Source organism: Microcaecilia unicolor, chromosome 5 (assembly GCF_901765095.1).
Source record: "Microcaecilia unicolor chromosome 5, aMicUni1.1, whole genome shotgun sequence".
NCBI lineage: Eukaryota > Metazoa > Chordata > Amphibia > Gymnophiona > Siphonopidae > Microcaecilia > Microcaecilia unicolor.
Window position 1 is genome coordinate 65,579,616 of NC_044035.1, and position 13,240 is coordinate 65,592,855.

The 13,240-nt window shown below is 37.5% G+C and overlaps 1 protein-coding gene across 2 annotated transcripts in view; it reads left to right on the plus strand.

Annotated features, from left to right (window-relative positions):
- The window catches only part of MGMT (O-6-methylguanine-DNA methyltransferase), a 580,807-nt gene that overhangs the window by 284,458 nt on the left and 283,109 nt on the right, over positions 1 to 13,240 (plus strand). The gene's annotated exons all lie outside the window — the stretch shown is intronic.

Here is a 13,240-nt window from a genome sequence, read left to right on the forward strand (position 1 = left end):
CCGCCGCCGCCGCCACCTCTCCACCCGGCCCGGGCCCTCTCTTCGCTTCTGAACTTACACATCCATTTGCCGAACGCAGCAAGGCACATCAGCTGAGCTGCCGTGGGCCCTTCCTTCTCTGCCTGTGGCCCCGCCCTCCTGTGACTTAAAGTCAGCGAGGACGGGACACAGGCAGAGAAGGAAGGGGCAGCTCAGCTGATGTGCGTTGCTGCGTTCGGCGAATGGATGTGTAAGTTCAGAAGGGAAGAGAGGTCCCGGGCCGGGTGGAGGGGTGGCGGCGGCGATTCCGAGTGGGTGGGGGGTGGGGTAGCAACCTCGGTGGCGCAGTTTCCCTCTCTGCCCCACCCCCTCGTCATCACGTATTGACGCGGGGGCAGGACAGACAGGGGAGTCTCTACTGCGCATTTGCAAGTGAGTACGGTCACTCGCCGTTTATATGTTTGATAGATGCAAATTATTTAATGAATGATTTTTCCAGTATCATTATTGATCAGGTATTCCCCAGTATTAGAGGAGATGATGTTGATAAAATACTGATAGTTAGAACAACGGTGGATACATTGTCTAAATGCATTAATTTCTCAGTGGAATTAGAAAACGTACAGAGAAGGGTGACGAAAATGATAAGGGGATGGGACGACTTCCCTATGAGGAAACGTTGAAAGGCTTGGGCTCTTCAGCTTGTAGAAAAGGTAGCTGAGGGGAGATATGATAGAGGTATATAAAATACTGAGTCGATTGGAACAGGTAGACGTGAATCACTTGTTTTACTCTTTCCAAAAATACTAGGACTAGGGGGCAAGCAATGAAGCTACAAAGTAGTAAATTTAAAATGAATTGGAGAAAATATTTCGTCACTTAATGTGTAATTAAACTCTGGAATTCATTGCCAGAGAATATGGTAAAAGCAGTTAGCTTAGCGGGGTTTAAAAGAGGTTTGGATAGCTTCCTAAAAGAAAAATCCATAAGCCATTATTAAAATGGACTTGGAAAGATCCACTCCTTATTTCTGAGATAAGCAACATAAAATGTATTTTACTGTTTTGGGATCTTGCCAGGTACTTGTGACCTGGGCTGGCCACTTTTGGAAACAGGATACTGGGCTTGATGGACCTTTGGTCTGTCCCAGTATGGCAACACTTATGTACTTATGTAGGGTTTAAATACCATGGTAGAATGGTCAGTATTCCTTTAAGTGGATGATCAGATTCTGCACAGACACCAGCGTTGTGATAAACCCAGCACCATTTTTTTAAAGTTTTGTAGGTCAATATGATGACTTGCTGAGTTGCTGGTGAAGTTTTATCAGCAGCATTCCAATTTAATATGAGAATGAGTAGCTCTGAAAAAGTCTGACTGTATATGTTTTTTTTTGTTTCAGAGAATGAGGCTATCATAGGACTTCCCCTGAAGAAGCGATAGTGAAACAGGCTCCTGTTGAGATTGTCCAAGTGAAAAATAAGTCTCTCTCAGTCCTGTCTTATGCTCCATAATGGAAAAGAAAAACAAAATGATAAAGAAATAAATGTGCATGATTTTTATGGAGGTGTTTTGGAGCCAATGATTGAATACAGCCGAGCAGAGAACACTTTATTGTGCGGTTCTTATGAATGCCCTTTAAAATAGGGGTGCCAGCAACAACTGAGGCTCTTTTCCTCCTATTAATGATAGACATTTAATGAATGAATGTTGATAAAGATCTACAGAATAAATAAGGGTTTTAGGAGTGATCACTATTCTTTGCAGTCTGCCACAAGTGCAGCTGGTAAGTATTGCTGCTATATGATAGCAAAAACTTTATTCTTCCTAACACCTCCAAAGCATCTCTAACCCCAACTAGTGAAAGGGTCAAGAACTAGCTAATCAAACTAGGCTTTCCATGCAGCTTGACCAGAGTGAGAGACTCCTTTTTTTTAGAACCAGTTTAAACTGCTGTCTGAAACGCCTCATGTTGCTGACTTGTTCATGAAAGTATTATGATTATGATGTCTGTCACAACATTTTTTATAAATGCTTGATTTGAATTAGGTGCAACAACATCAGAACTCCATTTGGACTAACTGTGATGAATCTGCTGCAGAGTATGCAGTGGTGGAAAAACTGGTGTGATGCCAATTTTGATGCTATGCCATGTTTGTATGTTGTAGCAGCCCCTGATAAATTGTGCCCTGAGCTCAATATTCATACGAAACTGTTTTTACAATTTGATTATAACTTTTAATTAATAACTACAAAACCATTACCTGAGTCATAAGCACCTATTACTTTTCTTCTTGGTTTTATCTTTCCTCTTGCCTTTTTATATCTTGTTAGAACTTCATTCATTGATTTATGTCTTGCTTTAATGCAAATGCTGAAGTCTGACAGCATTTGATACGTCATGTTAAGTTCACTGTGAAATTACATGGTTGTTGGTCTGTAGACATTAATTATAAACTTAGTTTTTGGTAGTAAGAACACAGCATCAATTACTGATTGAATGCTAGGGTTTTGAAGCAAAACATTTTAATGGCTTTTTCATTCTAGATGACACGTGTGCACACACACACACACACATCATTTAGTAGTATTCTATAGTTTACTTTATATGTACCATATCCTAATATTTCCGTTATTACTGCTGTAATATTTTTTGCAAACTCACATAAACAAGTAATTGATGCAACTGAAATTCTTGTCACATATTTATTGCAGTATCAGCTAAAAATGTTAAGTGACAAGAACCAAAATAATCATTAATTTTTATAGGGCAAAGATCTGGCTTTTTGTTTGACACAAAGCTGTATAAAAAAACTGCTTCTGATTTTATGCACATTGTTTTTAGTTAATGATTTTCAGCTGTTTGTTGTTCCTCTGATAGCATGAAAATGTACCATATGCTCAGCCAAAAGACAAATGATTAGCAAATGAAATTCTGGACAGCTGTCTGACTGAAAGCGTTTGGTTGATAGCATTCTGCTATCATAATTAGCTTAAGCTTTGGGTTAATTAACTTTCTACCTGGATATGCATAATAATAGCAAACTGCAAAAAGCAAGGAGCTTTCAGTACATCAACAACATTGCTGTCTTTTTTATTTGGTATTTCAAGAGCATATTAGAATTTCAAGAGTGATTAATCCTGGGAATATTGTCATCTACTGTAGATTTTATTTGCAAGCCAGATAATACTGAAACAATTGGAATCTATTATACAACAGAAATAGCATTTTAAAATTGTAATTAAAGTTTCCAAAGCAATTGCTAATTTCAAATGCCTTTGTTGGCAGGAGTATCAGGAATATTGGTCTGTGTATGGACAGCTTGTATGATACAAAAAAAATACCAGCACATATGCTGAATAGAAAAAAATATCATTTTTATATAAGTGGTTCAATGAAAAAAATATTGTATTCTATACTCAAAATAGTGCTGTAAAAAGATTTTAATATGCTTGATGGATTATAGTTTTCATGTTGATTTAAAAAGTTAAACAAAAATAGCATAAGGTTTGATACCTTTTATTAGACTTTACATTTCTTGACTAGCTTTCAGGAGATACCGTATGTGGTTTACATAGATATAAATATTTTATGGCAAATGTTTGCTATTCTTTTTTTACTTGTCATGCATCATGGTGATTTAAAAACAATTCTATGTACATACAGGTTTGATTATAGTTACTTTTTTGTATATGTACTTTGATATTTACCCATAGCAATTTGTAAATCGATTTACTTGATTTCATGAAATGGGAAAAGAGATTACAATGTCATCCTTTACATTCTTGTTTGCATGATTTACCAAAGCACTTTCTAAGATGCTCTTCATTTTAAGGGGTTTCTCTGGGTCTTTGGAGAACACAACCTAGTGAAGTGTATTGTAGATCTGAAGTAAAAATTGTAGTTTACATTTCCCAAAGCACTGAAGAGCCTAGCACTTAATTCAAAAGTAAGCCATGCCTGTTATATGAAGAAAATATATCTTGTTAGGAGAAAATTTTTACATATGCAGTGAAGAAATGTGGTAACAATGAATTCGATTTGACCCATGAGATCATCACTTTTAGAATTTATTAGTGGTTTAAAGCAGTGTATATAGCTAATAGTCATTTTCCGGGTTTAAAAAATGTCCAGTTGGTCACGTCATAAAAGTTTTATTGGGCTGTCAAAAGTTGTTTTTCAAAATTGGCATCATTTGGGAGGATGTTGAGGGCACCACTTTCTCAGCTTGTCTAATGAAAGAAGCAGATCCCCTAGTGGCACAGTTTGTAGCATGGGAAGCATTGTTCTTATGGTTCTAAGGCATTTCTGAAATGAGAAGTGTTCTTCATGACCTGTCTTATCATGCTTCCACAAAATCATTTACTTCCACGTTTCAGGCTGACATTGGTTTAGTTTAGTGAAAGAAATGATCTCAACTAAAGAGGTCTATCTTTAGTTTCCATGATCAAAAGTATTCTTGGCTTGGCCTTTTTTGTTGTTGTTGTTGTTGTTTTGTGTGTTTGTTTTACAACCATGTAAAAGAGAACAGAATCAGAACTGAGGAAACAAATGAAGTGTATGTGTACAGTATATATTGATCTTGGTTATTATTTGCTTTTTTATGCTTAAATGATTTAATATTTTCTCACTTGAAAGATTTACTATTTTTAGTGGCGATACAGTACATAGTTTATCTAAATTTTATTCAATCATATAGAACTGAAAATTTTTTTTAATTGAATGGCTGACACATTTGTCCAAGGGCATATACTTAAAGATTTTGAACTGTTCATCACAGTTTCAACCTTCGTATAATAAATAAAAAAAAATTGGTTGAAGATATCCAGCTGTAATACAGTAGACTAGTTTTAAAGTGCACAGCTATATTTAGTTCAAGATTATTGTTCAGTTTATGATGTATAAATTACTGTAAACTAATAGGATTTAAAAAAGCCTACTTTAGCATTTTCAGTATTGGATCTTTCATTTCTTTTAATGTCAAAATTATTTATTTGGCCAGATTTAGTCCAGATGTGGCTGTTGAGGACACATTCATTTATATTCAGTTTCCATGGGCCCATGTCCCCATCTGTACATCATTTCTGAATTTGTTTGGTTCCCCAGAGAGTTCACCTATTCATATAGAAGGTTTCATTTTCTGTGTAAACAGAATAAACAGATAATGCAAAAATCCCTACCATACTGTAAAATAATTCTTTTCCCCCATCATAGTGGATAATGTTTAAGAAAACATTGAAAAGGCATTATATGAAAGGCAACATTTTTCATTTATTGCACTCTTGAGGAAAGATTCATCTGACTAGTGCTTGTTTCTTCAGGATTTGATGTTTATTTTAGTTTTATTAAAAATGCATCTAAAATATAATGTATTGCAAGGTAGCTTGCTATATTATGTATACATTTCCTTTTCTTGGAGTAGTTCTGAAAAAGTATTCTGATATGGGCTTCATCAGTCAGTTGATTTGATTCTACAACTATCATTTTGAGTGTAGTCTGTTTAGTAAGATGCATTCATTCAAAAAGGCACATTAAAAATCTGTGATTCTTTGACTTTCACAAATGAGGAAGATAAGAGCTATTTATGCTGGAATGTTCATGTAAAGTCCTTATCTACATGCGGCACTAAACAAGGATTTTGTTGTGGGATTTGAGAGGGCTGCATAGTGCTTCAGTGTTAAGCACCCAAAACTCTAGAGGACTGGCACTAATTTCCTCTCTCTCGTAAAACAAAATAGTAGTCATAACAACTCAAGAGGCTTGACATAAGTAATGATGGCACATGCAGGCGAAGATTACCACCCCAACAGTGTAATCAAGGTGCAAGGTACTAATGCAAGTTAAATTGAGACAATAATGCTGAAACTTGCATCATGGGATTAGGAGAATACTTGAAATGCTGACATCAGCATATGCCGACTGAGTTCTGGTTCCTGCTTTCAAATCCTGTTTATATTTAATGACCTCAAAATGTGTATGTCGTTAACACCATGTACTGAAGTGGGAGAGAACATGGTTTGGGAGGGAGAAGATTCCCTGTCTTAGTTGACTTTTGTCTGTTCTGGTAATTGGTGGCTTTTTCTGCCATATTAGAGAGCAGCACATGAAGTAGCAAGGCCCCCAAGGTCTATATAAACATGCTGCTAGCGTGGAAAGCCTCATGCTCCCCAGTGTTAGGCAATAATTTACATACTTTGAATGAAAAGTCATTTATGCCTGCAAAATTGTTTCTGGAACAAATTTAAATACTAGTCATATGGAAATTTGAAATAAAGTCATATTAAAATTTGATGCTCGGATCAATATTGAGGAACCCAGGTAATTAAAGTGGGTTTGTTTATTTGGCTTCTTATAAATAAAGGGGCTTAATACAGACTAATTACAGAGAATCTTTCGTATACTGAGAGGATAATAATGGCAGCAATTTAAAGTGATATTAAATGAGAATTAATAAAGGAATATTGAGTCACTTTGACAGTATTAAGCTGTGTGAAATGATTTCTCATCTCAATTTAACTTTTTGTCCTCTGCCTAATGATTGATAAGCTTTAAAATTTTATGGAGGTATTCTAAAACAATATTTGATTATAGCTTTTAATTAATATCTACAAAACCATTATTTTTTGTGGTATTTTCAAGTAGCTGAGAGAGAACTATTCCCACCTTGTATTAACTGAACATATTTTAATGTTTTGAAGGGCAGTATGTTATTAAGCCAATTCCTAACTTTTTCTGTGGATTGTGATTCATGCCTGATGTAGCATATGAACAATAACCGAATATTAAGTTGTATAATGTTAATAACATATTAAATCATATTCATATATGTCAGTTGGCTTTCAACAGTTTGGGGGCTTTTTTGTCTGGGGGTTTAATGCTCTATGGGAATTAAGAGATGGGTAACAGAAGCGCATTCTTAACATGTCACCATTCATTCTTCCCTTGCACTTAGATTGACAACAATCTGCTTTCAGCTGCTTTCCCTATACTAGTGAAAGCACCAGCATCCTTTATTTACAGTATCATCTAGAGTGATGGAAATAGGCAACCTGATAATGAATCCTGTTTGCATAGCTGTATAATTTTCAAGGCTGGAGCAGTATATTCCTTCTTCCATATGTATGGACCATTCTGCATGCCATCTTTTTCCTTACACTCTATGACTTGTGTAGACCTATCCAAGTCTCATACCAGTGTCGCAGAGGGGCCTCTAGCTAAATAAAGGCAAATGTTGAAGACAATGATTTTCCCAGTCTTGTGGGGAAACCATGGCTTGAGCATTCAGGGCTAGATTTATGAAATGATACTATTTTACTGTATACTAGTGTAATTAATTTTTGTAGGTCCCATTTTAAGCTTTAGGACTTATTTGCTAATAATGTGCTTTAATAGCAGTAGTAGCGGTAGCATACCCAAACAATTCTTGCCCTTATTGTAGACCTGTAGAGAAACAACCTGTTTGTACCACTAGTTTAAAAAAAAATAGAAGGCTTCATTATTTTCATTCTCTGAAACCTCAGCTCATTCCAAGAGTTTCTGTTCCAAAATCCACTATGTCATATCTCTAATTTTCTCTGTTGCCAGTTAGTGTTTAACCATTGCATATTGCCTGCTCCCTTTGATTTTACTTGCATATTTTAATAATATGGAAATTTTGTTTATACTTCCCTGCATTGAAGGGTTTCTTTTCTATTTGTTATATTTGATGTTCTTTTTCTTGTAATATTTTTGGAAAAAAAATAGTAAACATTTATTGAAGTAAAATAAAATAGAAGGCATCCAAGTAGTGAAGCCGTATCTTAAATTGTTCTGTGCAGAGCAAAGTAATTAAAGAAATATAAAAGAATGTGTTTTTGAGGTTCACTGCATCTTGATTGTTTGGATGAATCAAATATCTGTTAAAGTTGTTTCTTGAGAACTACACCAGAGTAACTATTGAGTTGTGTTATGAATTCATTGTCCAGGTGTGTTCTTTAAAGGTCAGTCCCACATACCGAAATTTGGTTTCTAGGTTCCAAAAATGTCATTGTATATTTTGTACTGTCTTTGTATTTATGATTGTTTTGTCACCTTAAGTTGATCTGACTTCATTGCAAGTATTTCATGAACATTGTAAGCAAAGAATATGAATTTACATAGCTTAGATACTTAAGTGCAGTATAATTTGATTGGCTCAAAAGTTAGCTAAATAGAAATACATATCTTTCTGTAAAGGTGTAAAACTTAAATGAAACAGTTTATTTCACTGAGGCTGTTTTTTTCTTTGAGAACTGTATGGCTTGCAGTTGGGTGAATGAAGCTGAACACTAAGGGAGAGAAGTTATCAATGTGGACTACTGATAAGATGGGTTATTTTACTGTTATTAGTAACCAGGTTATTTGTAACTAGGGGTCCACTAATGTGCGCCGAAAAATGGCCTGTGCTGGTGTAGATGCGTGTATTGGACATGCTCAGGTCCATTTTTTAGCGCATCTGCAAAAAAGGCCCGTTTTTGTTAGCTGAAAATGGACTTGTGGCAAAATGAATATTGGTGCCCGTCCATTTTGGGCCTGAGACCTTACTGCCACCCATTGACTTAGCGGTAAGGTCTCGCATGTTAACCGGGTGGTAATCATCAGCGCGCATACAATGCAGATTACCACCCAGTTAGTGCTGCACGCCGGAAACCTTTCTGGTGTGCGTAAAAAATGAAATTACTGCCCGGGCTACGCAGTAGCCAGGTGGTAGTTCATAATTGGCGCGTGTACATGCCTATGCAACTTAGTAAAAGGGCCCCTAGGTCTTATTGCATAAAATGGGACCTGTGCTATAATATCACAAGTTAGGTTGGAAGTTATCAATATGGGCTACCATTAAGATGGGCTATTTTACCAAAAGTCATGCAATAGGAATCTGTGCAATGGGAATTTATACAATGGGAATCTGTGCTTAAATAACATGACTTATAAAATAACCTGATTTTAACAGTAGCATATATTGATACGATTTGCCGGCTTCAGGAGATGGGTGGCCATCTCCCAATTTGTGTCGGAAGATGGCCGGCGATCTCTTTCGAAAATAAGCTGGACTGTGTCTGACAATGAGGAGTCTCCTGCTAAATTTATGAAATGGAATTTGTGGTGTGGGGTCAACCACTTGATGTTTAGGTCCTTGGGGAATATAGAATTACTGTCCGTAGCAGTTTGGGAAGGATTATTTATGGTTGGTCCTCACTTTGGTGAAGGGTAACCTCAGATCAAGAGAGTTCTTTAATGTTGGGGGTTTGGATGGGTGTTGTAGGGAAGATGGTGGGTTTGTTCCTTGGGGAATTATAAATTACATAAAAAGTACAAAATTGTTGCATTCACTGAAGGTGTTTTTTTACTTAGGCGCGCTACCGTTTTTAGTGTGTGCTAATATTTAGGGTGCACTAAATGTTAGCAATGACCATATATTCCTGTGGACATTGCTAACATTTAGCATGTCCTAAATATTAGCACAAGGTAAAAATGCTAGAACACCTTAGTAAAACAGACCCTGAATGACAAAACTGGTAATAACATAACATAGTAAATGACGATGGTTAAAGACCTGAAAGTTCCAGTTCATCCAGTCTGCCCAACAGCCACACTCATTATCAAGTCATGTACACATAATATTGTTATACAGCATTTCACAACGTGCTTGATGCTGTAATTAAGCTGCTTTGATACTGAGTTGTTGATTTCTGGTTATATGTTTTTATATAAAATAAAAAAATATTTATTTATTGATATTTGCTTTACTACCATTAACAAACTTCCAGATCACAGTGGTGTACAATGCATAAAATCAGAAAGGGAAAGGAACTATAAAGTTAGCATTCCAACCAAAGAATAAAGTTCACAAAGCAAGGAGGGGAAAAAAACTGGATGACACGAGATGGGTAGGGTAAGGTAGAGTGAAAAGCCTGACGGAAGGGACTTTTCACCCTTTTGAAAGAAAAGAAAATTAATTCTGTCCTCCAATGGTAATTAATATAATTCAGTAATTGAGTGTCATGATCATATTTCTTATACCCATGCTCATTTCAGCATAGGGTCCCTTTTACAGAAGGGCAGTAAGTTTTGGGTTTTTTTTTTTTGTTTCCCCCCGCTTTACACATTATAGCAAAAATAAATGTGTAGTAAGTGCAGAAGTTGTGCTTTAATTGTTGGGGAATGCCAAGTATGTTCCCTGCAGTTACCACACTGGCGGGCCCTTTTACTAAGTCGCAGTAGGCTCTATGCACGTGCAGCTCATGTCCAAATGAGACTACTGCCAGGCCAGCGTACCCTCCTACAGTAATTTCAGACTTGGCGCACACCCATAACACATGGATGAATTATTTATGTATTTCCTCCTATGCATGCCGGTTCTGGTTGTAGTCGGCACTTGGCGTGCACTGATTGGTCACTGCGTGTGTAGCGCGTGAGCCTTTACCGCTAGATCAGTGGGTGGCGTTAAGGGCGCAGGCCGGTTTTGGGCGCACACTGATTTCATTTTTACCACAGGCCTGCTTCCCATCCCATTAAAAAAGGAAACCATTTTTTGTAGATGCAGTAAAAACTGGTCCAGCGAGCCTATACTACCGCAGGCCACTTTTTACCGCAGCTTAGACCCGTGAAATATTCTTTACTACATGTTAAGCTTGGATTTTTAAAGTTTTGTGCTCAGTAGGAGGCTTTAAGTGCACCCATACAAACTACACAAGATGGTGCACAGTAAGTACCATGCAATACCTGCAGTGTGCAGTCCACACCTGTTCTTCACTCATAACCCGCCTTCTTCCTGCCCCCCCCCTTACACAGCTTGCAGTTAATGCAGAAAGTAGGGTGCACTAATTGTTATACCACTGCAGTAACTGTAGTCATGCAGTAAATATATAGTAAAATATCCCCTTTCAATATGAAAGGCAGTATTGCAATAATCTGCTTTTCACTATTATATGTACTGAGATCAAGAAATCACTCCTTTAAAGTAAGGATACATGAAGCCCCATTTTGTATGAGTCTACTTTTAACTCCTGAATTCACTTGTTCAGTACTCCTATCTTTTTAAATTTCTCCCACCATGAATAATTCCCTAATCCCTTATTTGTCTTGATTAGATTGTAAGCTCTGTCAAGCAGGGACTATTCATATGTGTGTACTGTACAGAGCTGCATACATCTAGTAGCACTATAGACATTAAGTAGTAGTAGTAGTTGTTGGGATATCGTATTCCCTAGAGTTTTATAAAAGACTTTGCTACACATATAGCCTTTTGTAGAATACACATAACGATTCCAACAAATGCATAAATATTTGCCAACACTCAGAGCAGTTGTGACAATTTTAGAAAAACACATGGAGAAAGAAAGAGCAGTATCACTTGGTAGCATCCATGCAAGAGTACCGAGAATTATACATGAAAATGGTGGCACTAATATGACTAGTGGACGTATTTCAAATCTGTACCTATAAGTGACACCAATCTATGAAGCGGGATTTTTTTTTCCATTTTGAAGGCAAAGACACCCCCAAGGGATAAGGAAGTAATCCTTTATTTTCCTCTCTGAAAAGAGTAGTTTTATGACATGTAAGTGTGTCTTGGAGTTATGGTTTATGGTTTATTGTGCTTAATATACCACATTTCAAAAATAGAACAAAGTGATTAAAATTAAAAATGAAGGAAAGGAATTTTTTGATGACAGTTAATGGAAGTACATTAATCAAAGGTGGTAATAGTGTTGGTGCATGTAACCTACTTGTGACCCACAAAGCCAGACTTTGAGTGGTTAAGAACTAGATGGTTGTCAGAGAGCCAAGAAATGGTTGAATCAAGACCTTTTTGTAGCTGAAAAGAGGTTAGGGGCAAGATAGTAGGTTTAGTGAACCAAAAGAATGTCATCAGCATAGAAGAATACTGTAAATCCAAAATCTTGGAAGAGAGTAGCCAGGGCACTGATGAATATGTTAAAAAGTAGAGAGGCTAGAACTGAGCCTTGGGGACTCTGCACTGGAACTGGTAAACCGAGGATGAAGATGTACTAGTTGAAACTACAAATGATCTATTTCTGAGAAAAGAGGAAAATCATCGCAAAACCAAGGCGGATATGCCCAGTTCTCTTAGGTGGGAGAGCAAAAGACGGTGATCAACAAGATCGAATGCAGCAATTAAATCTAAAGAAATGAGCAAAGCAATTTTTCCATTATCAAGTGTAGAGTAGAGACCACTTACAGGCTCATTTTTGAAAGAGATGGACGTCCAAAAATTAACATAAATCGGCACTTGGACGATGTCCAAATCAGTATAATCGAAACCCGATTTTGGACGTCTTTCTCAGAAGTCTTTCTCAGAAGTCCGTTGCAAGGACATCCAAATGTCAAGGGGGTGTATCGGAGGCATGGTCGAGGCAGGACTTCGGCATTCCTAAGACTTGGACGTCTTTGAGCCATAATGGAAAAAAGCAGAGACGTCTAGGACTAAAACTTGGATGTTTTCACCCAGACCTATTTTCTTACGAATAAGGCACAAAAAGGTGCCCGAAGTGACCAGATGACCACTGGAGGGAGTCAGGTCCATGACAGCGCATGCAGGTCCCTGGAGTAGTTTAGTAGTAGGTGCAGTGTACTTCAGAGAGGTGAACCCAGGCTCATACCCCCCCCCCCCCACACACACACCTGTTACATTTGTGAAGGAAACAGCGAGCCCTCCAAAACCCACCAGAAACCCTCTGTACCCACATATAGGTGCCCCCTTCACCCGTAAGCGCTATGGTAGTGGTGTACAGTTGGGGGTAGTGGGTTTTGGGGGGACTCAACACACAAGGTAAGGGAGCTGTGTACCTGGGAGCATTTTATGAAGCCAACTGCAGTACCCCCTAGGATGCCTGATTGCTGTCATGGCATGTCAGGGGGACCAGTCTACTAAAAATGCTGGCTCCTCCCAAGTCCAAATGGCTTGTGTTTGGATGTTTTAGACTTGGACGTCTTTGCATTCGAAAATGGCTAAAAATCAAAGACATCCAAATCCAGGGACGTCCATGGTATTTTCGAACACAAAGATGGATGTCCATCTTTTTTCAAAAATGACCTTTTCCCCGCCTCCGAATTTGGATGTTTTACAAAGACGTCCAAATTCCAACTTAGACGTTTCTTTCGAAAATGCCCCTTTTAATGTAGCAAGAATGATTTTGGTAGTATGATTTGAACAACATTCTGATTTATAGGGTAGTAAGATGTTGCTTTGGTAATGAAGCAATTGCTTGGAGACTACTT